Source organism: Dipodomys merriami, unplaced genomic scaffold, assembly GCF_024711535.1.
Source record: "Dipodomys merriami isolate MVZ:Mamm:240054 unplaced genomic scaffold, mDipMer1.0.p SCAF_14, whole genome shotgun sequence".
In the NCBI taxonomy this organism is placed as follows: Eukaryota; Metazoa; Chordata; class Mammalia; order Rodentia; family Heteromyidae; genus Dipodomys; species Dipodomys merriami.
In genome coordinates, this window is record NW_027202715.1 from 7,678,343 (window position 1) to 7,705,331 (window position 26,989).

General features: G+C 51.6%; 1 protein-coding gene across 5 annotated transcripts in view; it reads left to right on the top strand.

Annotated features, from left to right (window-relative positions):
* Positions 1–26,989, top strand: part of Zmiz1 (zinc finger MIZ-type containing 1) — a 226,944-nt gene that overhangs the window by 46,121 nt on the left and 153,834 nt on the right. For 4 of the 5 annotated variants that reach the window (XM_070020701.1, XM_070020700.1, XM_070020704.1 and 1 more), the window contains exons 2-3: positions 1,341–1,463; positions 20,631–20,729. The gene's annotated coding sequence lies outside the window, so the exon portion shown is untranslated. Of the gene's footprint in view, positions 1–1,340; positions 1,464–10,618; positions 10,705–20,630; positions 20,730–26,989 lie in introns of all 5 variants that reach the window. The other variant, XM_070020702.1, reaches the window with a different exon arrangement.

A 26,989-nucleotide genomic window follows, 5' to 3' on the forward strand; every position in this document is an offset into this window, starting at 1 on the left:
ACTAGGCCTTAGCACAGCCAGTAGCAAATGCAAGCATCTCTGTGAAAATGGGCCGTGGGACAGGCCACAAGGCATGAGACATACCCATGCTGTTCTCAGGGAGTGATACTGGTGTTAGGCACCCCAGCAGCACTTAGAGGCCCCAAAGGGGGATTGGAAGGGATGTCTCTGGCCCTGGGCAGCAGTGGACTTGCTAGAGGGATTTCCCTGTGATCTAACCTGCTCCGAGCTTCAGGTATACAGGCTGGGCCATCAGATCAGGTGGCTCTGTTCCCAGGGTGATCACTTCTGTGACACTTTTTCTAGTCCCACAGGCCTTCTGTTGCTGAACTCTGTTGCCAAAAGCTGCCTTATGGCCAACTGGGTCCTCAAAAGACAAGGGAGTCATGTGGCTGGGACCACAGGACCCGACAGTGTCAGGCATTAGGCAAGGCTGGAGACTTGAGTTCTACTCCTGACCTTGCCTCTCCCACCTGCTGGAGCACCATGGGAAGAACCCTTCCCTCACTGGGCCCTCAGTTTCCTCATTTGGAAAATGGTAGAGAAAAGCATCAATAGCACCGAGTCTGTCCTCCCACCAACCTGACCCCCTGTTCTAGAACTGGACAGTGGGAAGGATGTGGGAGTGCTGTGGAGCTTCCAGTGGGATTCTTGAGTTCAAGGTACTTGACCTCCTTTGTCTAGTTTGTTCATGGAATATCTTCCATCCACCAGAATTATGATATTTCCATTCATTCATCCATCTACCCGTTCATCTACCTATCCATCCTTCCATCTGTTTACCCACCCATTCATCCATCCATCTAAAACATCTGTGGCCCTTGATAACAAGCCTAGATAACTGATAAACTGAAACAGACACCCTGGTCTCTGCCTGGTGAATGGGACAGGCCTATGGAAGGCTGGAAGAGAAACAGTCAGCTAGGCCCTAAGCTCCCCTGGGAGTGGGACAGATGGCCCCAACAAAGCATTTGAGCAGGGGCTCAGAGGCTAGCAAGACTTGAAAAGACAGAGAAGAGGATGAAGAGTCATGGCAGGGCACTTGCAAGTGCCAAGGCTGGACACAGAAGGCTGGCTGGTGGGGTCTGGTGAGGGGGGTGTGGCTGCTGTTGTGGATGGACTATGGAGGCTGCTCAGGCTGGTTCTTGTTCTGAGGCTTCAAAGGTGAAGCTCTGGAGCTGTTGTCTTTCCTGGGATGAGACATCACCTAGTTTCTCAAGGGCTCCCCTTGGGTGGGTTGGCCAGAAGAACTTAGGCAGGCTGGATCTCGAGAAAGGGGGTGGGAGGTTGCCTGCAGAGCTGCAACTGGAGCTCACTGACCCCTCTGCTTTCTTCTCTAGAAACTTGCAACAACTGTGTGTGGATGTAGTGGGGCTAGGGCCGCGGCCTCCTTCTCCTGCGACCTCTCTTTTCCTGACACCCAGCAGCCTCAAGTTCTGGTTGGTTGGTAGAAACCTCTGCAGGTAAGTGGGCTGAGCCAGCCCTGCTGGTACTGTGTACCCACCTGTGGGGTTGGATGGGGTGTGGGTCTGCCCTGAGCAGGTGAGGAAGCAGTTCACTTCTCCGGTTCCAGTTCTTCCTGGACTTACAAACCAAACAGTGGAGGGTGGGGCGTCATGGTCTGGCGCTCAGACGTTTGATTTTATTCTGTTGTCAACTCCCCCAGTTATAGCCTCAGGGAAACCCTGTATTTTGGGTACTTTGCTAAGCATGTGGGTTATTATCTTTCCATCTTCATAACTAGCCTGGAGGGAGTAGCTATAACTGGCACAATGGTACAGGTGAGAAAACAGCCTGGGGGTCAGGAAAATACTTTGCACAAGGTCACCATGGCTGGGTTTTAAGTCCGGTCTCTGTGTGCCAGTGTACCAGCCTCACACAGCAGGGCCTGGGCTATCATTCCCCTGATCTTGCCTCTTCTGTGGCTTCTTTTTGTGGATAGGGATGGGGATAAGGCAATGGGGGTGTGGTTGAGTTGTCCCCAGAAGTGCTGGGTCCTGTCTCAGCCCAAAGAGGGACAGGACTTGAACTGAATGGCAATGGTTCACGCCTCTGATACTAGCTATTCCAAGAGGCCGGGATCTGAGAATTGAAGTTCAAAGCCAGTCCAGGCAGAAATGTCTGAGACTCTTATCTCTAATTAACCAGCAAAAAGCTGGAAGTGGAGAAGTGGCTCAAGTGGTAGAGTACCAGTCTGGAGCAAAAAACCCAAGTAAGATTACCAGACCCTGAGTTCAAGCCCAGTACTGGTACAAGAAGGAAGGAAGGAAGGAAGGAAGGAAGGAAGGAAGGAAGGAAGGAAGGAAGGAAGGAAGGAAGGAGGAAGGAAGGAGGAAGGAAGGAAGAGGAATGCCCTTTTATAGGTGGTTGCTGGTGTTTCATAAGCTCTGTGTGGCTAGAGTTTGGCCTCCACCAGCCTGGCCCGTGAGTTGCACCCCAGAGTCCCCTTAACACATGCAGAGAAGAGTTGTGTTGGCTGCATAAAGCTTTCTTCAGGTTGGTTCCCCACCCCCTGGTCCAGCTCGCATGTCACTTGCTGTATGCCAGGCTCCCATGCCAGGGAAGGGTGGCTGAGTCTGTTGTCCTGTGGAGAAGCAGAGAGATATTGACAGAGGCAGCCCCAGAACACAGGCGGGCAGGGTTCAGAGGTTAGCAGGACAGCTGTGGGAGGTACACAAGGTAAAAGAGTGGGGAGATGGGTGCAAGTAAACAAGTGGGAGAGACTAGGAAGATGGGGAAGGGGAAGGGGAAGGGGAAGGCAAGGGATTGTGAAGGCCATAAATGCCAGGCTGGGCACTGAATCCCAAGGGTAGCAGGGAACCATGGAAGGCTCTAAGTCAGGTAAGTACTGCTACAGATATGCTTAAACTGGAGCCTTGTGACTGCCTTGGAAAGGCCCTATCTAGAGGCAGGGACACTAGGGAGCTGTCCCAAGGACCCAACAGGAGGTTAGAGAACCCAGCTGGGGCCAGAAAAGAAGCACAGAGAGGCTGGGTGCCAGTGGCTCACGCCTGTAGTCCTAGCTAGCCAGGAGGCTGAGATCTGAGGATCACAGTTTGAAGCCAGCCTGGGTAGGAAAGTCTGTGAGTCTCTTATCTCAAGTTAACCACCAGCAAACTGGAAGTGGCTCTGTGGCTCAAAGTGGTGGAGCATTAGCCTTGAGCACCCAGTCCCTGAGTTGAAGCCCTATGGCGGGGATGGGGGGAGGGGCACAAGGGACTAGAGGAAGGGACATTGGCAGTTCCTGGGTGCCATTGTAGAACTGCTCTGATGTGGGATGGGGTTGAGGTGGGAATTCTGAGTGGAACCTGGGAAACAGGAAGGCTTCTTGGAGGAGGCAGAGAATGTCTGAAAGGTTTGAGTGTTGATGAGGAAGAAGGGACTTGGATGTTCTCACATGAGCATAGACACTCATGCAAGCATCTTCACACACTCTCAGGCCTGCTGTACCCACTGCATGCACGCATACACACACACATACATGTACATACACACATATACTTATGCAGTCAGACATAAGTAGTACCTGTAACTGTGCTTGCAAATATGCTCATGCATGCCAACGACATGTAAATGTGCACATATGTGTACACATGAGCAGTCATTGGTGTGCATGTGAGTACAGGAACTACATGTGCATGTGTACACAGACCACTCATGTCATGTGTGCGTGCGTGCGTGTGCAGGCTGACACATGGTCACAAATTGAATTGCACACAAGTGGCTAGGCCCAAGTTCTCACACACAGATAGATGCACACACACAGAAAAATTGTGTTCTAAGAAAAGCAGCTTGGAGGTCGATGTTTTGTACCTGCAGAAACATCCACAGCTCCCAGCGGTCCTGGGCAGCTCTTGGTGGAGGCTGAGTGGGGGAGGGTGGCTGTTGTGGTTTTCAGGGCTGCCAATGGACTGACTCTGGACAAGTCCTGTCCCTCCCTGGCCCTTAGTTTCCTCATCTGGACAAGAAAACTCTCCCTCTGCCCTCTCTGCGTGGTCAGATGGGATATAGACTGCTGAGAAGAGTTCTGGGTGTTTTGCTGAATTGAAAGCTTTGTTCTCACAAGGAAATGGGTCATGGATAGCGTGGGGCTGCTGTGGGTTATTGTCCTGGAATGATCATGGGGCCCTGTTCCTGCTCTTAATCCTCTGGGGGCTCCATCCAGGCTTCCTGAGGTTTGAGTACCCTCTGAATCTAGGTACAACAGGTGACCCTCACCTGCCCTTTCCAAGTAGTAGGTATCCCTCCCATTCCTCTCCCCTGCCCATTCCTACCCTTCAATTGATTCCTGGGTTGCTGAGCCTACAAGCACCCAACTTTGAGTGCCTTATTACAAGAGGCTGGTATGGTCCGTGAGTACCCTCCACCCCATCCTCAAGCCTAAGAGGGAAGCATACTGAGCCATTGCCAGGTGAGGAAACTGAGGCCTAGTGAGGTTGATGAGAAATGTTAGAGGTGGGTTCAAGATGGGTGGGAATTTTTCCTTTTTATTCCAGCATCTCCCTCCATGGATGGACCTGCTAATACCCACTTGGCAAAGGAGAAACTGAGGCTCTGAGAGGGTGGGCTACACAGCCAGCATGTGATAGGGCCAGAATTAGTGCTTATGAACTGCGCACCATCCCATATTTCACCTTCTCCCTCTATTCCAGCAGGGCCCCTCATGTTGGAGGGGGTCCTAAGGCCGCTCTGAGATTGTCTGGCCTGTAGTCCTGGCCCAGTGTCCCTGGCATGTCTGCCAGTTTCTTGCAAATAAAGAAGTGGATTGTTCCCTGGGGCCCGTTATCGAGCCTGATCTGGAAACCTTTTCTCCAAGACCCCTTTGTTCAATGTCCTTAAGATTGTCCTTCGGAAACTTGGCCAGCAGGAAGCTCTAGGAGGGGACTTTGAGAGAGGCAGGCATGGGACAATCAGTAGCGGGCTCTTCAGCCGGCTGGTATCAGGCTCCCTGGCCCTCCTCATACAGGGAGTGGAAATCTGCCTGGGATGGGAGGAGACCTGAGAAGGGCCCCAGGAGGTGACAGTCAAGCTGGCCTTGGATGTAATGATTTCAACATGGTGGCAGCAAACATGGGGGTCCTTTTATGCTTGAGGGCCTTTGTGACTGCCCACAAAGCCAACCTTGCCTAGAATAAGCATGACAATCATGGGAGAAAGGGAAAGGAACAGTTTGCATGCCAGCTCCAGCACTGATAGCCCCAGCCATCTTGGGCAGATCCCTCTATGCCAGGGTGAGGGCTGATCCTCTTCTCCCAAGGGGGGGTTCAATGGTACCGGGATCTAGCTTTATCCCTAACAGTTTGGAACAGAAGTTTCTTTAGCACGGACTGGAGCCCCTCCCTTTGGGCTATGGTGTTCGAGGCTCCCTGGACCTGGCACTGTCTCCCTTTCTGGCCCTGCCCCTGTGTACCTTGGCATCTGGGTTTCTGTGCTTTTCCAAGTGCAGCAGGCCTGTTTGTGGATGTAGGAGGGGCTGGAGGTAAGGTCTGCTGTGTTTTATTTACAGAGCCTCCTGTCTAGTCTGCCTGTCTCAGGCCTGTCCATCTCTCTCTTGCTTGGTACACTCTCTTTTCCAGATCGGCAGCCCAGGAGCCTTCTTTGACACACCTCCCCCTCCCATGACTGCCATCAATTCTTGCATTGTGGGACAGAGTGGGCAGAGCTCTTTCAACCCTGTGTGCCAGTACAGAGCCTTGAACTCAGGGCCTGGGAATTGTCTCTTATTAGTTTTCACTCAAGGTTGGTGCTCTGCCACTTCAGCCACAGCTTCACTTCTGGCTTTTGGCTAATTAATTAGACATAAGAGTCTCACAGATTTTGCTGTTCTGCCTGGCTTTGAACTTTAATCCTGAGATCTCAGCCTCTTGAGTAGCTAGGCATGAACCACCAGTGCCCCATCTTCAGAGAGCTCTTGAAAGGCCAGGCCTACTTGCCTGATGGGAAAACAGACTGCAAAAGTGTAGCCCAACCTAAAGCTCCTGAGCTGTGACCAGGCCACAGTAGGTCCTAGGGTGACAGCCGAGGGCAGACAGTAACTGGGCCTTACCTGGGCAGGCTTGCATTCCAGCTTTCTGTGGAGACTGCCTTGTCTTCTAGTGGAAAGTGATTGACTTGTTTCATCTTGGTACAGAAGAGGCCCCTGGTGTTGAGCTGCTGAAGAAAGGCCTGGATTTGATGTACTCTGGCTCTCTGGCCTGCTAAACTAAATCAGCGTCCATCCCTGCTCTTGCTTTCAGGGGATGTGGTCCATTTCATGCCTCTAGGTGACTATGGCCCAGTGTGAGGCTCTAGAGCTTGGGTGAGTAGCGCAAGAGGTAGAGGTGAGAAAGCCTGAGCTGGCTGGGCTATTGTACCTAGGAGACATGGGGGAGAGGTGTCCCCTAGGCGCTGTGACTGGTAAGGGCCACTTCGTGGGTGAAAGAGACGCTACAGGATGAAGGGGGTGAACTGCAAGGGTAGACTTGGGGCTGTTTCTACCTCTGCCTCTCCTTCCTCTGTGACTTCAGGCCTGTGACTTGGCCTCGCTGGGCCCCACTTCCTCATCTGCACCCTAGGAAGAGCTGACACTGCCACCCGAGCGGCGAGAAGCCAGCCTGGCGCGGACATATGGTGGGTCGTGGCAGCACACAGGGTGCCTGGGCCTGTAGGCACATGAGGGTTGATTCTGGGGGCAAAGCCTGCTCACACGGTCAATTACATGAGAGGTGGGGAATCGGGGGTAGGGTTAGTTTCCCCAGGAGGCTTTCTCCACAGCTGCTGCTGCTGGCTGGGAGGACAGTCACTGCTTGAGGGCCACAGCCCGCCCTCACAGCCCCGCCAGCCCCTGGGTGTGGCTTTGTGCTTCCAGCTTGGTTGCTGTGAGTGGTCCTTTGACACAGTGCAGGGTTCTGTGGTGTGGGCTTCCTGTAGAAACCCTGAGTGCCAAGGCCAGCTCTGGAGGGCCTGGCCCCGCCCAGCCTGTGGTCTTGAAGAGCTGCAATTCCAGGGCCCGCCTGTGGCGTGCCTGTCCATCTTCAGCACCAGCTGAGAATGCACACCCTGCCCTGACCCGGACTCTGCTGCCGGGAGCTCGGGTCCCTGGGCTACCAGCCTCTGCGGCCCGCCCTCCCCCTTCCCCCCCCCCATCCCAGACCTGGAGCTGGAAACAGTCCATAGCCTGCTGCTCAGCCCTACCCAAGGGCACACGCCTGCGGGTCAGCAGGGTGGTTACTGGCCTGGCAGGACCTCTGGGAGGATGTTCAAGCCATCACTTGGACCACAGGCTTGCTGTGTGACCCTGGATAAGTTGTTGCTACTCTCCACTTTGTGCCATTCATTGGTCTGTAAAACCCAGTTATCATGTTAGGCAGACGGGAGACTCAGCCAGAGAGACTAAAAAACCCATTCAGAATCCAAGCTATTGGTTGGTAGAGCTGGGATTGGGGCTCACTTTATCTGAAATCTTCACTACCAGAAGAGAGGAGTTCACCCAAGGCAGAAAGATGAAGCCAATAACCAGGGGTCACCCTCTGGGGCCACCATTGGCACACTTGCTTCCTCTTGTGGGTCTGATCTCAGTTCATGAGCTTGGAGTGGATGTTGTTGTATCACAATGAAATCAGAGAGGCTAGAAACCATCCTAAAGACATACTGCATTAACATAGCCACAGAAGCCTGGGACTCAGACAGGCTGTGTCCTTCCAAGGAGGAGGCAGTCCAGCTCTCTCTCTGGCTTTCCAGAGCCCCAAGGGTGCTCCCCAAGTATGTGTAATCACACATGTAGGGATGTGGGGGTCATAGAGAGCATCACCAGGGGTAACATCTGGCCAGTGTCCCTCCAGTCTAGTCTAGCCTCTTTGTGGCATGGAAGGAGACCTGAGGGGTTCAGAGATAGGAACACATATCTAGAGTAAGCCAGCACAGGTGTCAGGTCCCTGAGCACACTGCCAGCCCTAAGCAGCTCTGGCTGCATGGCAGGAAGAGCTGCTGGAAAGGACAGGGACCTGCAGGCCACAGGGAGGGTGGGGGGTGGGGGTGTGGCCTGGTGAGGGAGGGGCCTGGGAAGGCGTGCCTGGGAAGGATGGGATTTGAGAGGGCCCGCATTTATGACTCACTCAGAGCAGGTCCATGGGGTTCCTTAAGCACTCTGCTACTGTAATCATGGGATTCCCTCTGCCCAGAGAGCCCTGGGGTCAGAGTCTTGTGGTTAGGGGTTGGCACCACACCTCGGGCCAGCAGCTGACAAGGTATAAGGAAGTAAGGATGTAAACTAGGCTCAGGAAATCTGGGGCCACTCATGTCCCCTCAGTCTCTTCTACCAAGGGACAGCCAAATAGCTAGGTGTCCTGCAGGACAATATCCACAGTACATGGGGTGCAAAGTCATGGGAGGGCTTCCTGGAGGAGGTGGGGCTGCAGCTGGTCCTTGAAGAGTGAGCCATACATATGAGGAACTGTACCACAGGCATCCAAGTTGGACTAGGCCTAGAGAGGTAGACTTGGAGCTGTGTGGGTTCAAGGCTGGGCGGGGAAAGGGGCTGAAAATGCACCCTGGAGTACGAAATGGCAGAGGAAGGCAAGTTTGCACTTTGCTCTTAACTTGATAAATGTCCCTGAGCAGATTCTGCCCCAGTTCTAAGCCTCAGTTTCCTCCAGGTCTCCTCTGAGCTATAGGAGCCACAGCGGGTCAGTGCTGTGGTGAAAGGGGAGATCTTTCAGAAGGTGTGAGCTGGTGCTAGAATTCTAAACTGAGGGAGGACAGTCGAGAGCTGGCCAAGGAAGCTGTTGTTGCTGGACCACAGGCTTCTCTGGTTGGTAAAGACTAAGACTCCTCAGTTTCTCCAGCCTACGATTGGCCAGGAAGGACAAAGGCTGGCCCCCGGCAGCCATCCACCCATGTGCAGAGGCTGAACAGCAGGTTTGGGGGATGGCAGGGGGCTTGAGATGGGATCCTTGTCTTTAGCATGGTATCAGCCTCCTTCCAGGGGAGGCTGGTGGGCAGGGCAGGGAAGGTCTCCCCAAGGCCACAGCAACACAGGCTGTGCCAACGCAGGCCAGGTGCCTTTTCCAGCCTCCTGTGGGCCGTGCCAGACTTGCAATCTGCCACAGCACCTGGGGGGACCTGCTGCCCTCCCCAGGTGCGGTGTGGCCCTCCCCAGCCCCGGGCTCAGCCCATGTGTGTTTGCTGTACCTCACTGACCCATAGCAGCCTCTGTCTCTCTCTTACCTCTCTCCTCGGGACTCCAAGTACCCAGGATTGCGCAAATCCCCCCAGCAGCGTGCACAGCTGCCCAGGGCAGGCCCAGTCCCTACTTAGGAAGTCCAGAGTTCGATTCCGGAATAATACAGCTGCTTCTACCTCCTAGCAGGGGGGGTGACAGATCTCTGTGAGCTCAGAGCCTCTCCCTCACCCCTGACTTAGGTCACCCCCACTTATCATCCAGTGGGAGAACCTATAGAGTCAGAGAAAGTGTAACACTTGGCTGGAGTCACACAGCTAAGCCGGGATCAAATTCAGGATCCAACCACCTTCTCCTCCTCCTTTGGGGACCCAGCCAGTGTTCCCTGTTGGGGGTGGCGGAGGCATGAGGCAGTTGTACTGAGTCAGAGGCCTGTTAGCCGAAGCTGCTGGGGCTGGTAGGGGTGAGTAAGCAGGAGATTGGGGCCCCAGCTCTGTCTTCTAGCCTGTGCTTGAGCAGCTTTAATTGGCTGTATCTGCTGGTGGCACTGACATTTACCTGGCAGGGAGGAGAGCCTCTCCCTCTTGAATCAAGATACTAAAAATAACCAGGTTCAGCTTGCCAGGGTCCTTGTCCAGCCAGTGCCTGCTGCCTGCCTCTTCGACCTTTTTCCTGGGTGCTGGAAGCTAATTGCTCTGCTAACAGGCAGTTCCTGTACCCAGCAGGGGTACAGGGTACAGGGTACCTAGGGGGTTCAAGCTGCCCTGTGTGCCCAGCTTCCCAGTCTGTTCAAGGCCCTGTGTTCCTCCAGATTTCCTCCCTGGGAGCAGCTGCTGCCCAAGGTTTTTGGGCCCCTTCCTAAGCTGCCAGGTTCACCTGGGCTCATAGAGAGAGAGGCCTCTCCCTCTCAGAGTAATCCAGCCTGACTTCTAGGCCTGCCCTGTGCCTGACCCAGATATGCAGGGTGACCTCCTGCCCCAGCGCTGCTCGTATGCACTCACATCTGGATGCTTGAAGCTTGACCCTGTGTGGCCTGTGTGTTTCCAACCTCCACATTCCCACCTCTGAAGTGGGTACCACCACCTGCTAATATACAAGAATGAATGAAAGCAGCATGCCCCAAAGTCTTGATCAGGAGCTGAACTTCCTGAGCCATTCAGAAAGCAGGGGTGAAGCCATCTTGGAGCTTGCTTTCCTGTCTCTTTTTCTAAGTATACGCTCTGGGAACCTAATAAATTGATGAGTGAAGACAGGAAGGAAAGGTCTTAAAGAGCCAAGCTTAAGGATGGATGACCTGCTCATGCCTGGGGTACCTCTAAAGTGTCTTGTCATCCTTGCCCAGCCTCTATTTGTCTGGTTTTTTGCGCTGGGTCAATGTGACCAGAAGCAAGCGGACACTGGCCTTCATCCAGTGGCCAGCTGCCTTTGGAGTCAACCCAATGGTAACAAGTGGTTTTCCAGCCCTCTAGACTTTACCAGCTGTGAGACGCGGGGCACGTGACCACCCTTGCATGTCTTGGTTTCCTCATCTGAATGAGAGAAATAAGGTAAGAGTGGTCCCCCAACTAACCTGGAAATACTGCGAAAGTCCAAAGCCTTGATGTGTGTGCAGCGGCACTCAGAGGAGTGTTGGATGCCAGTGAGCCCATGGTACGTGTCGGCTGGTCTCCTAGTAGTGAGCCCAGAGGCGCAGTTGGTGGGGTGACAGCAACCACCTGTCATGCGCTGAGTGATTCATATCAGATGCTAAGTGCTGTACATACATTGTTGAACTCCAGCTCCTCACTACCACACACAAGGAGCCCGCACATGCTCTGCATTCCAGGGGAGGAAACGAAGGCATAAGGGGACACACAATCTGATAGTGGCCGAGCTGAGGATCAGAATTCAGCCATCAACTCTGCTAGGGTGGACTGAGCAACTGGGCCTTGCCTGGGAATTCCAAATCCTGGACATCTTTCTCTTCTGGGCATCTCCAGGCAAGGGACCAAACACACCCTGTCTGAATGACAAGATTCTCCTCTTAGGCAGGAACCTTTCCACCCTGTCCCCCACACCTGGCCTTGGGACTCCCTGGGGGCCTTCTAGGCTCTGCCCACCCCACACATCACAAACCTCAACTTTCTTTGCCTCCAGGCATGGCTTGTCTCCCCTCTAGCTCTGTCGTGTCTCTCTCCCCCATGCAGGGACAAGAGGACAGTAGCATGCGCTGGGCTTTCTGCCCCAGTTGTACTTGCCCTTGGCTGATGGACCCAAAAGGCTGATTCCCCTCGCCAGGCCTCAGTTTCCTTACTTGCACAGAGGGCTTTAGCAGCTCTCCTCCCATCCTTCTAGAGAATGCAGAACCTCTTCCCTAAGGAGGGGGCAGAGGGAGCTCATGCTCCAGCCCTGGCCTGGAAGAACCAGCTCAGAAAATGCACTGGCCTTGCCTGTGTGCTGCTAGAGTGCACCCTGGTAAAGGTCAGCAAGGGACAAGGCAGAGCTGGCGGCTTCCTGGGGGAGAAACGTTCTGGGTTCTGTTTATATTGCTGGAGGCAGCTGATGCTTCCTGAGGTTGGGCATCCCCACCTCCAAGGGTTGTGGAGAACCTGGGTTACCTTTGACACTTCACATCCCATGTGTGTGTGTGTATGTATGTATGTATGTATGTATGTATGTATGTATGTTTGTATGTATGTATGTATGTATGTGTAGGTGTGTGGGTGTGGGTGTGGAGAGCTCAGTAGTTACTGAACAACAAGCTCAGGATAGCAAATATGGCGTCCATTCCCAGTTCCATCCTTTTCTAGCTGTGTAGCCTCCCTGAGCTTCAGTCTCATTTGTAATCATAGCCCCTCTTTCACATGCTAATGTCAAGGAAATGACACATAGAGTGTATGCAGGGTTCTAGAACATGGTAAGGATTAATACAACCAACCTCCATCATCATCATTATCACGGTGGGTACCATATTCTAGTGGGCTTTGCACCGTTCTTTGAAAGGATCTTCATGTCTGTCCTTGATCTTCACCCTGCCCTAGCACAGTCTTCCCATTTCTCCCTCTCTGGCCCATCCCCATGGAGCAGCTTTTAGTTGGATTCATTAGAGTCCCCATCCCCAGTCCTGTACAGATACCTGGACCACAGTTTAGGCCTAGTCACAGTTTCTGTGTTGAACTGACATTCACCAAGAACATTCATCTCCAAGACCAACAGAAACAGCAGTGGCCAGACAGGCCTCTGGGCCCATCCATGGGCTGCTGTGGATACATCCAAACAAGGGAGCGTGTGGGTCCTGCCACAGTACCTTGGAAAGTGATTCTAGGCATGACTCCCTTCCATCCTCCTGAGCGGCTCTCCGGGCTGTCTGGCCATGTTGTCTGCTTGGGTTCTTTCCCCACCCCCATGGTTCTCTTGTTAAATTGTGTTATTATATTTAAACAAATCAATTCCGTTGCAGAGTTTTTCCTGTCCTAATGATGAGTTTGCAGCACAAATGCCATTGATTTCTCGCAGCCCTGAAAAGCAAGTTGATGAATAGCACCGGCGTGTCTTTGGAGAGATGCTTAGGCAGCGGCAAGAAGCCCTTCGCCCCCTCGCTTCCCTGGGTACACTCCCACACCTCTATCCACAGTCTGTCTCCACACCCCCCCACCTCTTCAGCTGCCACCTACAGTTGGGGCTGAGGTCTCAGGATAAAGGTAGACTGTGAGCACTGCTCTGGGCAGAAGAAGTGTCATCTCCAAGGCTGACCCTTGTCTAGTGTGAAACCATCATTGTGGATTTTTATTGATTTCAGCCCGAGGCAGGAGCATAACTTACAGAGCAGAGAAAGCGAATGGTGTGATCTTGGTCTTCCTGTACAAGTCCAGAGTGCCTTCCTGACAGCTCAGCCCTCAGTTTCTAGACCTCGTTTCGGGCCTGTGGGGGGTGAAAGGCAAGTGAGTGATGCTTTTGTAAAGCAAGGGGTTGGAGGCCAGCAGTCCTGGGGACGGAGGGGTTTCCCTTGGGTAAATCCTTCAGATCCTGCAACGTCAAAGTCAAGTTCAACCACCACTCAGGGCTTTGAGGTTCAAATGGCTGTCGTGTATAGCTTCTTAGAGCTTCCATGGGTAGGTACTGGCGTTTCCACTGTAGAGGTGGGCATGCTGAGTCTAGGCTGTCCATAGAGCAAGGGAGGGGTGGGGGATGGGACACTGCTGCTTCTCTACTGAGGCAGAGGAGGCGTTATGGGCCCTGAATGCTGCCATGGCTCTCAACTTTCCTCCTGCACGCACATTGGCTGCCGATGTCTTCTAACTGGCTCCTCACCAGCCTGGGCTCCTAGCTGTTCTAAGCCCAGGCAAGAAAGAAAGGCAGGCACTGAAGAATGCCCATCCTGCTTGATTCCAGCTATGCTGATAGTTATCCTGGGGTCATAGCCAGATTTCTGTCCTTCCCCTAGGCCAGCTTAGCCTACTCTGGGGACAAGGCTGTGCCCCTATCTCTCAAGTTTGGCAAGGCTTGTACGGCAGACAGGCCCCTCATTCAGAGGACCCAAGAGTGGCCGTGTGTGTGTGTGTGTGTGTGTGTGTGTGTGTGTGTGTGTGTGTGTGTGTGTGTGTGTGTGTGTGTGTGTGTGTGTGTGTGTGTGTGTGTGTGTGTGTGTGTGTGTGTGTGTGTGTGTGTGTGTGTGCTTTTCCCTTCACTCAGAGCAGCTGCCCTCCCTCCTGCCCACCCCTGCAGACAGACCTCCTGCCCCTGTAATCAGGTTAGCCTCAGCTCGGCTCCGCACTTGCTCTGCAGAGCTGGGCCAGCTGCCTCTAATGGCCTGTCCACCTGGCTCTCTTCTGTGGCTTTGGGTGGGGGAGGGGGCCTGAGAAAGAACAGTGATCAGGAAAGCGTCGGCCCCTCCCTCCCTCCAAACCTCTCCGTGGCATCCAGGACCGAGTCCAAACCCTTATAGCCTGACATCCAAGAGCCCACTTTCTTCTCCAGCCTCCCCAATCCGGATATACGATTAGCTGTAGTCATGTGATGGTATTTCCTATCTTCCTGCCTTTCACATATAGGTCCCTTTGCTACTTCTGGTCTTCTCAGAAAACTCCTATACATTCTTGGAAACTCCCAGTTCTCATCTTGCCACCTGGGAGGGTGGTTATTCTTAGGTCTATGTTCCCTTGAGTTCAAGGAGGATAGGAAGAGTATTCCCTTTCTTTCTGTACCTCAGGGTCAGCATGGAGGCTGCTCAGTGAAGGTACAGGGCCAGCAAAGGAAAGAGGTGGTCACCAGAGGACAGAAAGAGACCCATAGGAAGGCAGAACAGCTGCTTCAAGCTCTCACACTGTTCCAGCCCACTTCCTGCCTGGGAGGTCCTGTTCCCTGCTCCCAGGGACAGAAGCCAGTCCTGAAATAGACCTCCAGGGGGCCTTGGTGGTGCATTTGCAAAGACCCTCCCCCTCCCTGAGCCCTGCCCCAAAGCCCGCATCTCCCCTCCCCCAGCAGAGCCCGGGCCACACCCTCTGTTCTTGCTAACTTTGTTTTATAAATAAATTATATAAATAGGCTTCTCTGGTTCCTGGGAGCGGGCTGTGTTTAAGGACTGGGGCGCTGCTGCAGGCGTAATTGTACTACGGAATCCATCAGCTGCCTAATTACCATTCATTTTGCATTTATTCCTGCTAATTAAAAAGAGAGAAACTCCTAACAACTTTTACATAAATACTATATTTGTTCTATGTAAAGATGGGATGCTAATTTGCTGGTGATTAGCTGATTATTTAATTTTATAGCTATCACACACAATAGTCCTGTCTCCCCAGGACACCCCTGGAAAGGCCCCTGTTCAGGTGAAAGGGGAGAGAGGCCCATGGTCTCAGGGAGTGGTTAGGGGATCCCAGTCTGACTGGGAGAACCCCTGGCTCATGCCCCAGTACAGAGGGTGAAAGCAAGGCCAGAAAGGCCCATTACTTCTAGCAAGTTGGTGCCCTAGACAAATGCTCCATTACAAATGTGTGGGGCCTACTCTGTTCTCACCAGGAATATCTTACAGTTGACAGAGATGGCAGAGCCCAAACTGCAGCCTTAAGAGAGGATGAGGCAGCTTGATCTGAGTACATGTGCCCTTCCAGAAACTTCCACCTATATCCCCTTCCAGGTTGGATTCTGTGCCTTCCTCCCTGCCCCCCCAGCTCCCCATGGAGTTAGGGGCTCTCTGCCTGCCAACCCTGCCTCCCTCCCAGCCAGCCTTACCCAGATCAGACCTTGCACACTGATTGGCCTACCAGAACACATGTGCAGGTCTGAATTTCACATTCTAATGTTATGTATTTATTTTCCTGTGGATTAGAAAAAAATATATAATTAGCACATCAAACCCGTGATTTCACAGATGATACTGCTTTAGATGAGGCTAAATAGGAAGAAAGTGACTGGTTTGAAGTGATTTAAATAATGATACATCAATAATGAGTGCTGAACCCAGATGGGGCTTGTTGTATCTGTTGGAACATACTAGAAAAGAGAAGGCCACATCAGAGAGTCAAGGACCATGAAAACATGGACCAACAAGGTCCCCACTGCCCTGTCCCATCCCAGGACTAGGCAGACACCGCTGGACAGCACCACCCTCTCCTCATCCCAGCCCCACAGGCCCCTATGGGGAGCCATTCATTGTACAAGATCATGTATAAATGGGAGGCCCTGGGAACTTTGGGTACCTGCTCACTTCTGGCCAAATTTGACTTCCTGGACATACCCCTGCTCTGCTTTCCTGACTAGTCTGAAGATGGCTGGTTCTCCAGGTAGAGGGGGAATGGCTTTGACAAGGACCTGTGCTGGCCAGGTGGCTGGACCTCCAGATGAAAGCTGAAAGTCCTGGCAGCTGTGAAGGCGAAGGCCAGGGTTCTATCCTTTCCACTGCTTCTCCATACTCAGTCTCCTCTGTCCATTGGAAAATGGAAGGACAGAGAACCACAGGCAAAGCACCCCTGGGAAAGTGCTCATTGTGGCCTTGGTGCTGTGTACACATGAGTGCCACTGCCACCAGGGACCCCCGATCATTAGCCCTTTGGTGGCACTGCATGCAGTCTGTGGAAGCCAAGGGGGCCAGGGAACAGATGGAGAATAGAGAGAGAACAAAGGTACCTATCTGCCTCCTCCGTCCGCTAATACCTGTGAGTAGCTAGCCCTACCCTGCAGAAAACCAGCCTCATACTCTACACAGATGCTCCACGTGTCCAGAAATCAACTTCTCTACAGCTTATCTCTTCCTATCTGTGAAATGAGGAGCTGGACAGCATGCTGATGTCCTTAGGCATCTCTGTTCCCTACCTCATTGGGACCAGCTTAGCTCAAGGGCCTGTGCTTGCCCCTCCCGCTCCCCGGTTGTGCCAGCTAGCCTTAGAAAGTCCAGGTGGTGCCTTCTTCTGCCTCTGCAGAGGAATCTAGGATGCCTATGCAGGATGAGACAAGCCAAGGTTGCAAGTGTCTTGTGAACACTTGTGGGGTGGTGAATGGGGCTGCTCATAAATGAATGAATGAGAGTGTCCTTATTTTCACCTTTGGCTGCCTCTGGCCCCATTAGAGTCTCTCAAGGAGGGAAAATGATCCCAGCTTTCCAAATAGCTAGCAGAGGGACTGGAGGGCAGCTAACCATGCCAGTGCAAAGCCATCTGTTTACACACTTGTGTGATCTTGGGGCTGATTAAACTTTTTTTTTTCCCCCTGTACTGAGGCTTGAACTTGGGGCCTCCTGGGTGCTGTCCTGGTGCTTTTGTGCTCAAGGCTAGCACTCTTACCACCTGAGCCACAGTGCCACTTCCAACTTTTTAGTGTTTAATTGGAGTTACGAGTCTCACAGACTTTTTTGCCCAGACTGACTTTGAACTATGATCTTCAGATTTTAGCTTCCTGGGTCCGTTAGGATTACAAGTGTGAGCCACTGAGGGCCCAGGTAGTTTCTAAACCTTTTTATGTGTCAAAATGAATCCAGTCCCTATCTCCAAGATGGGTGATCTTACATGAATTGATTCACATGAAGTACTTGGAACAGTACTGCAGAAGGCCCGTTCGTGTCAGGTATCATGGCTAGTTTAATCACTGTTAGGACAATTAGAGAGGGAACCCACTGAGAAGTTCCTGAAGCTTTCCAGTGAAGCCTGGGAGTCACTGGGGGCTATGTGGTGTTCTAGATGGGGAGATGCGGTAGATTGCAGTTAGGAGGATTTTGTTATAGTGCTTTTTGTTAAATTGTTTAAAGCAGCCTCCTGAAAAAGCTGTTCGGATCACTGTCTTCAGGAATTTGGTACAATTTCTTTTCTGATTATAAATATGCATTTGTAATCGTGTGTATACATTTATTGGTTTTTTTGGTTGGTTGTTTTTTTGTGCAAGTCCTGGGGCTTGAACTCAGAGACTGGGCAGCTCTGTTTCTGAGCTTTTTTTCTCTCTCTCAAGGCTAACACTCTACCACTTTAGCCACAGCTTCACTTCTGGCTTTTCTTTTGCTCCCCCCCCCTTTATTAGTTAACTGGAGATAAGAGTCTCATGAATTTTCCTGCCCAGGCTGACTTCAAACTACGATCCTCAGATCTCAGCCTCCTGAGTAGCTAGGATCTCAGGTATGAGCCACCAGCGCCTGGCGGTATACATGTTTGTCAAATTTATATACGTTTAGCTGGGAGCCTGAACGAAGCTCTGTGCTGCATACCTCAGTGGCTCCGGCAGGAACAGGTTCTAGCACAGGGTTGAGGGGACCAAACTTCTCTCCCGGGGACTGCCATGCTATGTACAGGCTGTCATCTCTTCTCTGAGATCTACATTGCATACCTAGACTGAGCCCAGGGGACACAACGGGATGATGACACCTTAGGGGGGCTCTCTTGGAGGCACGTAGCTTCCTGGTGCCCAGCCCTGCTGACCCCCACTGCTCTAGAACAGGTGACCCTTCTAAGTATGTCCCAGGGCCGGGCACTGGAGGGCAGTTGGGCAATGGGAAGCAGGATGTGGAGTTGGAAAATTGCCTCTGAATTTGTCACCAGGGTGATTGGCTGTGTCCCGAGTCTAGGACTTACTGCTGGGCAAGGGATCGGGATAGGCTTTTCCTTCTTGAATTCTTGGGCTCTGGAATCACAAGTTTGTAGCTGGAAGAGGAAGTTTGTAGTTTGGAACTGGCAGGGAGAGATAGGATGAGAATCTCCTCATAGTAGGCATCTCAGAGGGTGCTGTGCTGAAAGTCTAAGGGTCTCAGGGACGGACACCTCAGAATGGTCTCTGGAGGAGATGGAGGAGGCCTTGGGGTGAGCACTGGGCCTCCACTGGCAGCTGGGCCTCTCGCCCCAGCTCTGACTGGGACATTTATAACTCACAGCTGTGCGGTCCTGGGCCCAACTGACTGTGGTAAACCGATCTGGCTTCAGGAAGCCCCGTCCGGGGGCCACTCCCTACCCGACCCCACACTCACACTCACCTCCGGATGCCTACATCCTGTTCTCGGTGGGAGGGGCGAGCAGCAGGGTGTGGGGTCACTAGCAGAAGAGGACAGAAAGTGCCAGCAAAGCCCAAGAGCTTCCAGATCGCCAGCATCCTCATCTGAGCCTGTCCTCAAGGCGCATATTAGGATACTAAGACCTAGGGAAAGTTGCCTCCTACCCCTTATCCCACAATCCACAGGATCAAGGACCAAAAGTACAGGATGTAGGGGCCCTTGAGGTACATTCTGTGCCTCCAAATCTGCCTAGAGAATCGAATATTCTACCTAGCCCCTGCTGACCAGACAGACCCGGGAAGCTGAATGGAGCATCAGAGGGAACCAGGAGCCTCTAGGAATGCTGGAAACTATGCTTTCTTGAACTCCAGGGCTCTGCACCCCTGTGCTTCTTCAGGATGCTCCACCTTTAGGAGGCCTTGCATCTCCCACCTGGATTCTCACAGTGGAGTTCAGTGCAGGGCTAGGCTAGACTGGCCAATACTGGAAAGATGATTCTACAAGCTTCTAATACCCCCTGACTTTGATTCCCTCACCTTGGTTTTGAGGCTTGGGCCCCATCAGCCTCCTAACCTTCCTCCCTGCCTCTTTCACCTGAGCAAGGGGCTGTAGTGAACTTTCTAAAACTTGATCCAGGAATCTTTAGAAGTTTGTGACAAATGTCTCGAAGTAGATGATACCAGACAGAACATACATTCTTGTGCCATTGGTTGTATGTTTGTTAAGATATTACAAATCTAAAACTAGCAGAGCAAACCAATTCTGCAGCTGTGATTACTTTGTACAAAACCATACTTATTGGAACTCAGAAGAATTAAAAAAGAAAAAACTATGGGAGGGAAAACTGAGCAAGAGCAAAGGAAAGGTGACATTGTCCAAAAAAGAATGTACTCTACTTGCTTTATGTAACTGTAACCCCTTTGTACATCACCTTTATAATAACAATAAAGAAATTAAAAAAAAAACAAGACAAAGGTCCAAGATTAAGAAAAACAAAACAAGGTGAATAGCAGTGGAATAATCTGAGGTAGAATTTGGTTTTAGCAGGAGTCGTGAAGGACACAGGAGAAGGTCTGGAGTTAGGGAGACACAAAGTAAATTAGTCAGAACTCTTGTCTGCCTTAAATTGTTTCTGGGCTTCCAGTTGTAAGGAAGTTAACAGTCTGAACTCACCCAGGCCTGCGCACAGAAGGGTGAGACAGGGCAGGGGTCGATTTTCCTGGGGGCAGTGTGCACAGGTCTGATGGCTCCAAGTGTTGGCCCGATAGATGGAGAGCAGTTCATAATGAGGAAAGAATTCAAGCAGGGGTCAAAGAGTGGCTTTGGAAGTAGCGGCTGGATCGGCCATGTGAGATAATTCCCCGAAGCCAGGCCTGGTGTAGGGAGAAGACCAGGCAAGGGCTGTGTACGCCTGGCTAAAAATACCCCAGTAGCTTCTCCTTGTCAGCCTGCCTAGGGGCCACAGAGAAAGATGATGGCTTTCTGTTTCTCTCACAAAGAAAAGAAAGGCAACCCAAAACTCCTGACCCCCAGAAGAAACAAAACTTACATAGACATGTATTTAAGAAATAAACAAATAAATAAGCAAGATACTGTATACTGGTGGCTCATGCCTGTAATCCTAGCTACTCAGGAGGCTAAGATCTGAGGATTGAGGTTCAAAGCCAGCCTGGGCAGGAAAGTCCATGAGACTCTTAGCTCCAAGTACCCACCAGAAAGCTGGAAGTGGCACTGTGAATCAAGTGGTAGAGCACTAGGTTTGCACCAAAGAGCTCAACGATAGCTCCCTGGCCCTGAGTTCAAGCCCCACAACTGACAAAAAAGAAAATAAAGATACCACTGGGAGGAACTGAGTTTCCTATTAGAGTATGGCTGGGTGGGATGGACTTATTTGGGGCTCTGATGAATCAGGCAGCATGCTTAAGTGGCCCAGAGAAAACTGAGATTACTAGAACAAGTATGGGTGAGAGGGACAGCTGCCTGTGTCCCTCCCTGGCCACTCACATGTGTCTGTCTTTCCCTGTGTAGCCAGGAGGAAGAGGAGGGAACCTGTGAGTACCAGACCAATGCTGCCAGCGGTGTGAAGAGAGGAGCAGACACCTGTCACTGCGCTGCAGATCTAGAAAGGTAACTCTAGACCCTCAGAAGCCCTGACAGGCTGAGCCAGCCATTCCTGATCTACACAGAGTTTCTCCATAGTGCTTTGCGTGCTATCAGCCTGCCACAAAATACTCTGAGCTTCAGTTTGTCTGTCTCTACAATGGGTGTGGGACTCAGGTTCTCTGCGCATTCCAGTCTGAGAATGTCATGAACAGTGGGGCTGGTAATTCTTTGGAGTTGAGCCATATTAGCGGCCCAGCTCAGTTTGAGGGTAGAGACACAGGGTCCAGACCTTGTGGCAGTAACATGACATGACTCTGAGGCCAGCAGGGGCAGGTCATATTTGAGGCAAAGACAGACATGGCTGAAGGTGTCTTTCTCCAGAGAGATGGCTGAGGTCTCCTTTGTGGCAGCATTTCAATTCCAAAGCCCCTTCCTTGCCCCAGGAATTTCCACCTACATGTTCAGACCCAAGACCAAGGCATAGGGGAGCTCATGGGCCTGCCAGAGACTGGCCATACTAGGGCAGCTTGGCTTAATCTTGATACACAAAGCATCTATACTTTGACTTTTACCACGCTGCACTGGCCTGACTGATCCGTCCCAGAGAACCCGTTATCTATTGTCTTAATTGTGTGCATGTGGTGGGACTCATCCACTTACCATCTGTTTACTCCCCTACCAATGTGTTACCCATTTCCTTCTATCCAGTCCATCTATGTAATCCATCGGGCCTGTCTATTCTCCCATCCATCCATCCATCTGTCTGTTCATCTATCCACTCATCTATCAGTTACTTATTCCTCCACCCATTTATACATCTACCCACCCATCTACTCCTCTACTAATCTACCCATCTGCCCCCCCATCCATTCATCCATTCATCTATTCATCTGTCCAACCACTCATCCAATCCATCCATCTATCCATTCAGCCATCCATTCACCTCCACGTTTATCTACTCACCTGTTTCCTAATTTCTTAATGCATTCACCACTCACTGACTCTTGTACCAGGTCAGACCTAAACTAAAGGCCTGGATTTGGAGAGACAACAAATCCAGCCCTGCCCCAAGCAGGCACAGTGTGCTAGAGGTAGACTCCTGGACTCAGAGCCAGCTCCACTTCTGTGGGGCAGTGCTCAAGATTATATGCAGTGTGTATGACTGCCCTGGGAAAGTGAGGAGGTATTTGTCACATGCTGGCTCTGGAAGTGGCTTTCAGGGAAGAGGGTGTGGTGGTAATTTCTTCATTCTCTGAATGTTTATTGAAAACGTCTCTGTGTTGGGGGCTGTTGAGATTGGGGGCAATAACAAAACTCTACCCTTATGATACATTTGTTCCCATGAAGAAATGGAAACAATAGATAACCCAAAAAATGAAGCTATTGTATGTCAGATGATTCTTATTTTTGTGCTAGTACTGGGACTTGAACTCAGGGCATGGGCACTGTCCCTGAGCTTTCTTGTTCAAGGCTAGTACTCTGCCACTTGAGCCACAGTTCCACTTCTGGCTCTTTCGGTGACTAATTAGAGATAAGAGTCTCACAGACTTTCTTGTGGGGCTGGCTTTGAACCATGATACTCATACCTTAGCCTCCTGAATAGCTAGGATTTCAGGCATGAACCACTAGCGCCTGACTTCAAGGCCTAGCTTTTAGAAGAGACATGAGCCAATAAACAGAGTTGAGCTGCAGGCTGTGGTAAGGTATTCTCTGATTAACTGATTAAGGAAAACCTCTGGCTAGCTGGGAGACCTGAATCCAGCCGATGAGTGAGTAGGGGTGTGCTTTGGTATGCAAGGAAGTGGCAGGAAGTAGTGGGGTTGATGCTTCATGAGGGTAAGAGGTGAGGTCAGAAAGTCTGTGAGGGCCCACTCATGTTGGCAGCAAGTGAGAAGTAGAGTTTGCTGCAAGGCCCAGATAGAGTTGGTGGCGGCTTGGAGCAGGGATGACAGGGAAGAAGCAAGAAGCCACTGAGTCTGAATGTTCCCAAGATCCAGAAGACAGGCTTACTATGGACTCAAGGAAGGACAACACAGAAGATGGGAACAAGTAGGGTGGGCTCTTGAGGCTTGGCCAGGTACTCAGGTACCCAGGGCTCTTGGCTTCGCCAGGTACCCAGGCCAGGTACCCAGACTGAGGGGTGGGAGGGTGGCGGTGTGGGGAGGGAATCGTCCTTGAAGCTCAGGCCTTTTGCTTTTGATGGGTAAAGTGTGGGATGGCTGAGCCATCGGAGTGGAAAGCTGACTAGGCAACTAGATATATGGGTTTGCAAGGCAGAGAAGGTCTTGGCCAGAGATAAAATTTGAGTGTTGTTTGTAGCTGGTGTTACAAGCCATGTGGCCGATGAGATCACCTAAGCATGAGTGGAGATAGTGGGGTTGGGAGCCTGAATCTGAGTCATAACCATCCTGTCCTTGGGAAGGGGGACTGATGGGGAGAGGACAGAAGAAAGGGTGAGGAAGATGTTTTCTGGAAAGGGGAGAAGAATGCAGAATGTCAATACTGACTGACAAGAGGTCACTGGAAAGAAGGGAAGGGCACAGCAGGCCGATGGAGCCAAGGGGATATAGACAGAAGGCATGGAAACCTCAATAACTGAGCCATATTGGGAGAAGCCATATTGATAGAGGGAGGAGAGACTGAAAGCCTCTTCTTTCTCAGCCCTAGTCACACAGATGTGAAAGCCTCAGGTGTGTGGCTGAGCTGTGAAAGGCGCCTGTGTCCAGCCCAGCCTTCTTAGCCCTCACTGGGCCTCTTGTTCTGATATGTCTGTTTTCACACTGTCTTTTGAGAAGGTCCATCATTTTTTTGCTCGAGGCTAGTGGTTTACCACTTGAGCCACAGCTCCACTTCTGGCTTTTCTTCTCTCTTCTTCTTCCTTCTTCTTCTTCATCTTCTTTCTTTCTTTCTTTTCTTCTCTCTCTTTCTCTCTTTTCTTCTCTCTCTTTCTTTCCTCCATTCCTCCTTCCCTCCCTCCCCCTCTCCCTTTCTCTCTCTTTTTTCCTTTCTTTCGTTTGTTCTTTCTCTCTTTCTTTCTCTCTTTCTTTTCTTCTCTCTCTTTCTCTCTTTTCTTCTTTCTCTTTCTTTCCTCCATTCCTCCTTCCCTCCCTCCTCTCTCCCTTTCTCTCTCTCTTTTCTTTCTTTCGTTTGTTCTTTCTCTCTCTCTCTTTCTTTCTTTCTTTCTTTCTTTCTTTCTTTCTTTCTTTCTTTCTTTCTTTCTTTCTTTCTTCCTCTCTTCCTTTCTTTCTTCCTTTCTTCTCTTCATGGACTTTCCTGCCCAGGCTGGCTTTGAACCATGATCCATCAGTGTCCAGCTCTTAAGATCCTTGATCTTAAAAGAAATGGAAGCTGGGTGCCAGTGGCTCATGTCTGTAATCCTAGCTACTCAGGAGGCTGAGATCTGATCATAGTTCAAAGCCAGCCTGGGCAGGAAAGTCTATGAAACTCATATCTCCAATTAACCACCAGAAAACTTCAAGTGGCTCTGTGGCTCAAGTGGTAGAGCGCTAGCCTTGAGTTGAAGAGCATAGGGACAGTGCTCAAGTCCAGAGTTCAAGCCCCACTACCAACAAAAGAAAGAAAGTAAGAAAGAAAGAGGCTGGGCACTGGTGGCTCATGCCTGTAATCCTAGCTACTCAGGAGGCTGAGATCTGAGGATTGCAGTTCAAAGCCAACTGGGGCAGGAAAGACCGTGAGACTCTTATCTCCAATAAACCACTCAGAAAACCGGAAGTGGTACTGTGGCTCAAGTGGGAGCGCGCTCGCCTTGAGCTGAAGAGCTGAAGGACAGCACCCAGGCCCAGAGTTCAAGCCCCACGACTGACCAAAAAAAGGAAGGAAGGAAGGAAGGACAAAGAAATGGATACTTTCAGGGCTACCGGCTCACCAATTGGACCACTCACTGTCTGCCTTTAGCGGGGACCTCAGTGTGCATCTGTCACCCTGTTGCCTTCTTCCCTCATCTCTGTCTCTCTTAGCATCATCCCCTCTGGGTGGGGAGGTTAGCAAGTTAGGACCCCAAGAATCAGGAGGAGCTTCTGCCTCCAGATTGTTCAGAATATCCCTCTGCTCTCTGCTTCTGGATCCACCCATGTGGGACTCAGGAGCTGAGCTCTGCATTAGCATTCAGCCCCGTGGCCCATGATAAGGTGTCTTTGGGAGCTGTAGCTGCTCTGTGCTGGCAGTACATGCGACAGGGCCTGCCCACGCGTCCTTGAGCCATCCCTCTCCCCTAGAATAGAGATACAAGGTTTCCATGCCCTGCAGAGCACAACACCAACACTGACTCAGGGGGGATGTCTCCTTCACCATTCTGATGCCAGCCAGTACCAGCTGAGCACCTACCTCCTGCAGGGAAGGGATTTGAGCAGGCTGGACAAAGGAGTCAACAGATGGTCCCCACTGTCTGAGAGTCCAGGAGGGCAAAGAGCCAGCAGGGTGCAGTGTGGCAAGTGAGCTCCACAGGAACTCTGTTGACAAATGTAGCTGCCTCTAACAATGTCTTCTGTGATCCTGAGAACTAAGCGTCGCAGTTCAAAGCCAGCCCAGGCAGACAAGTCTGTAAGACTCTGATCTCCAATTAGCCATTTTTAAAAAAGCTGGAAGTGAAGTTGTGGCTCAAGTGGAAGAGTACTAGCCTTGAGCACAAAAGCTTAGGAACAGCATCCAGGCCTTGGGTTCAAGCCTCAGGACTGGAGTGTGTACATGCACGCACACACACACACACACACACACACACACACACACACAACACATACACACACACTATACCCAGGCATTAACAGCTTCTCTACTACCCTCATTTTGCAGGATACCTCAGAAGAGGTAAGCCACTTGGCCAGGGCTACACAGCAATGCCCCAGAATCCAACTAGCCCATTTGTATATCCACTGAGACCCACTGCCCAGGAGTAGGTACAGGGATCTGCCCTGGACCCTGCCCACTTTCCCCTAGGGAGCAACCAGTGCATGGGGTCAGCTGGCAGCCTTTGGCCCCCCAGCTCCTGTGGAAGGTTCCGTCTTGGCAGGCTCATTGTGCCTATTGTTTAAATATAGATTACTAATGAAATGCCTTTCATTGCCTTCCCAGTGAATAGTTTCCGTGTAAAGTTAATTTGCAGTGTTATGTAAATTCTGTTTAACTTCAATCAGGTTTCTAATTATGTTTTTACCGCAGTAATTCCCATTTGATTTGTCATCTCCTGTTAGGTGTTTAATGTTCGGTGGGCGGGCTTGCTTTCCGTCTGTCTCTTGGTTTCCCAGGGCCCTCTCTCCACTGACCTCCTCCCTGGCTCCCTCCTCCTGCCCCTCCCCCACTCTTGTCCCCTTCTACTTCCTTCCCTTCCTCTGCTCTCCCTGTCATCTCCTTATCCCATTCTCTGTCCCTCTCCTTTTCCTCCTTCCCCATCCAGCCTTCATGTCTCCTATCTTCCTTCTCCTTCTGATCCTCCAGACCTCTTCTGTTTTTTCCTGCTCTGTTTTGTTTTCCTTCCTTGCTTGTGGCCCATCCAGGACTCACAAAGCTAAGTGCAAGGATTGCTTCCTGGCAAACCAAGAATGAATGGTGGGGCTGGCTGGGTGTGGGCTCTGGGTGCCCCTGCAGAAACCCAGGCCTGGCCTTGGGAAATGTGGTCAGGGGCTTTGTAGAAGACAGTCTTGTTGGACTGGTGGGGGTGGGGTGTCGGTGGAAATCCTAGGCTTCAGGGTTGTAGGCTCTGGGTTCAAATCCCGCGTCCGGCTCTAGTGAATGGATGGCCTTCTGGTTGATGAGCATTTGTTTATCTGTGCTCCAGGTCTCCACTGTAAAGCCCAGGGATGATGCTTGCCCTAGAGTTCAGCTACTGTGGAGATTCACCAAGGTGACTTTGAAGGGCTTGCCTGGGGCTTGGCTTTTATCTGGAGACCTCATTTCTCATTTCTCTGTGGCCTTCCTGAGATTTCTCGGCAGTGGGCTTCTGTGCCCTGGAAATACCCTGGCCCACAGGCCTTTCCCAAGCAGAGAACAAAGGCAGAGAGAGCTGTGCCTGCTAAGGGGACTGGGTGGTCCATTTCTCACCCCCTCCTCCTTCCCTAGATACCCCCCAAGGTCAGGCCATGGGTCCATCTGTGAACCAGCACTCCAGGTGTGGCTCCCCAAAACCTCCATCCCTAGCTCCCCCTGAGGTTTCCTCCTTGCTGGTCTCAGCTGGAAGACACCCCCTCCCAATTTTGTGTGGACTCTGGGGTTCTCCCTGCTTTCAGGAAGCTGGTTTCCCAGCAGGCATCTGCTATCTGGGTGGGGATTGC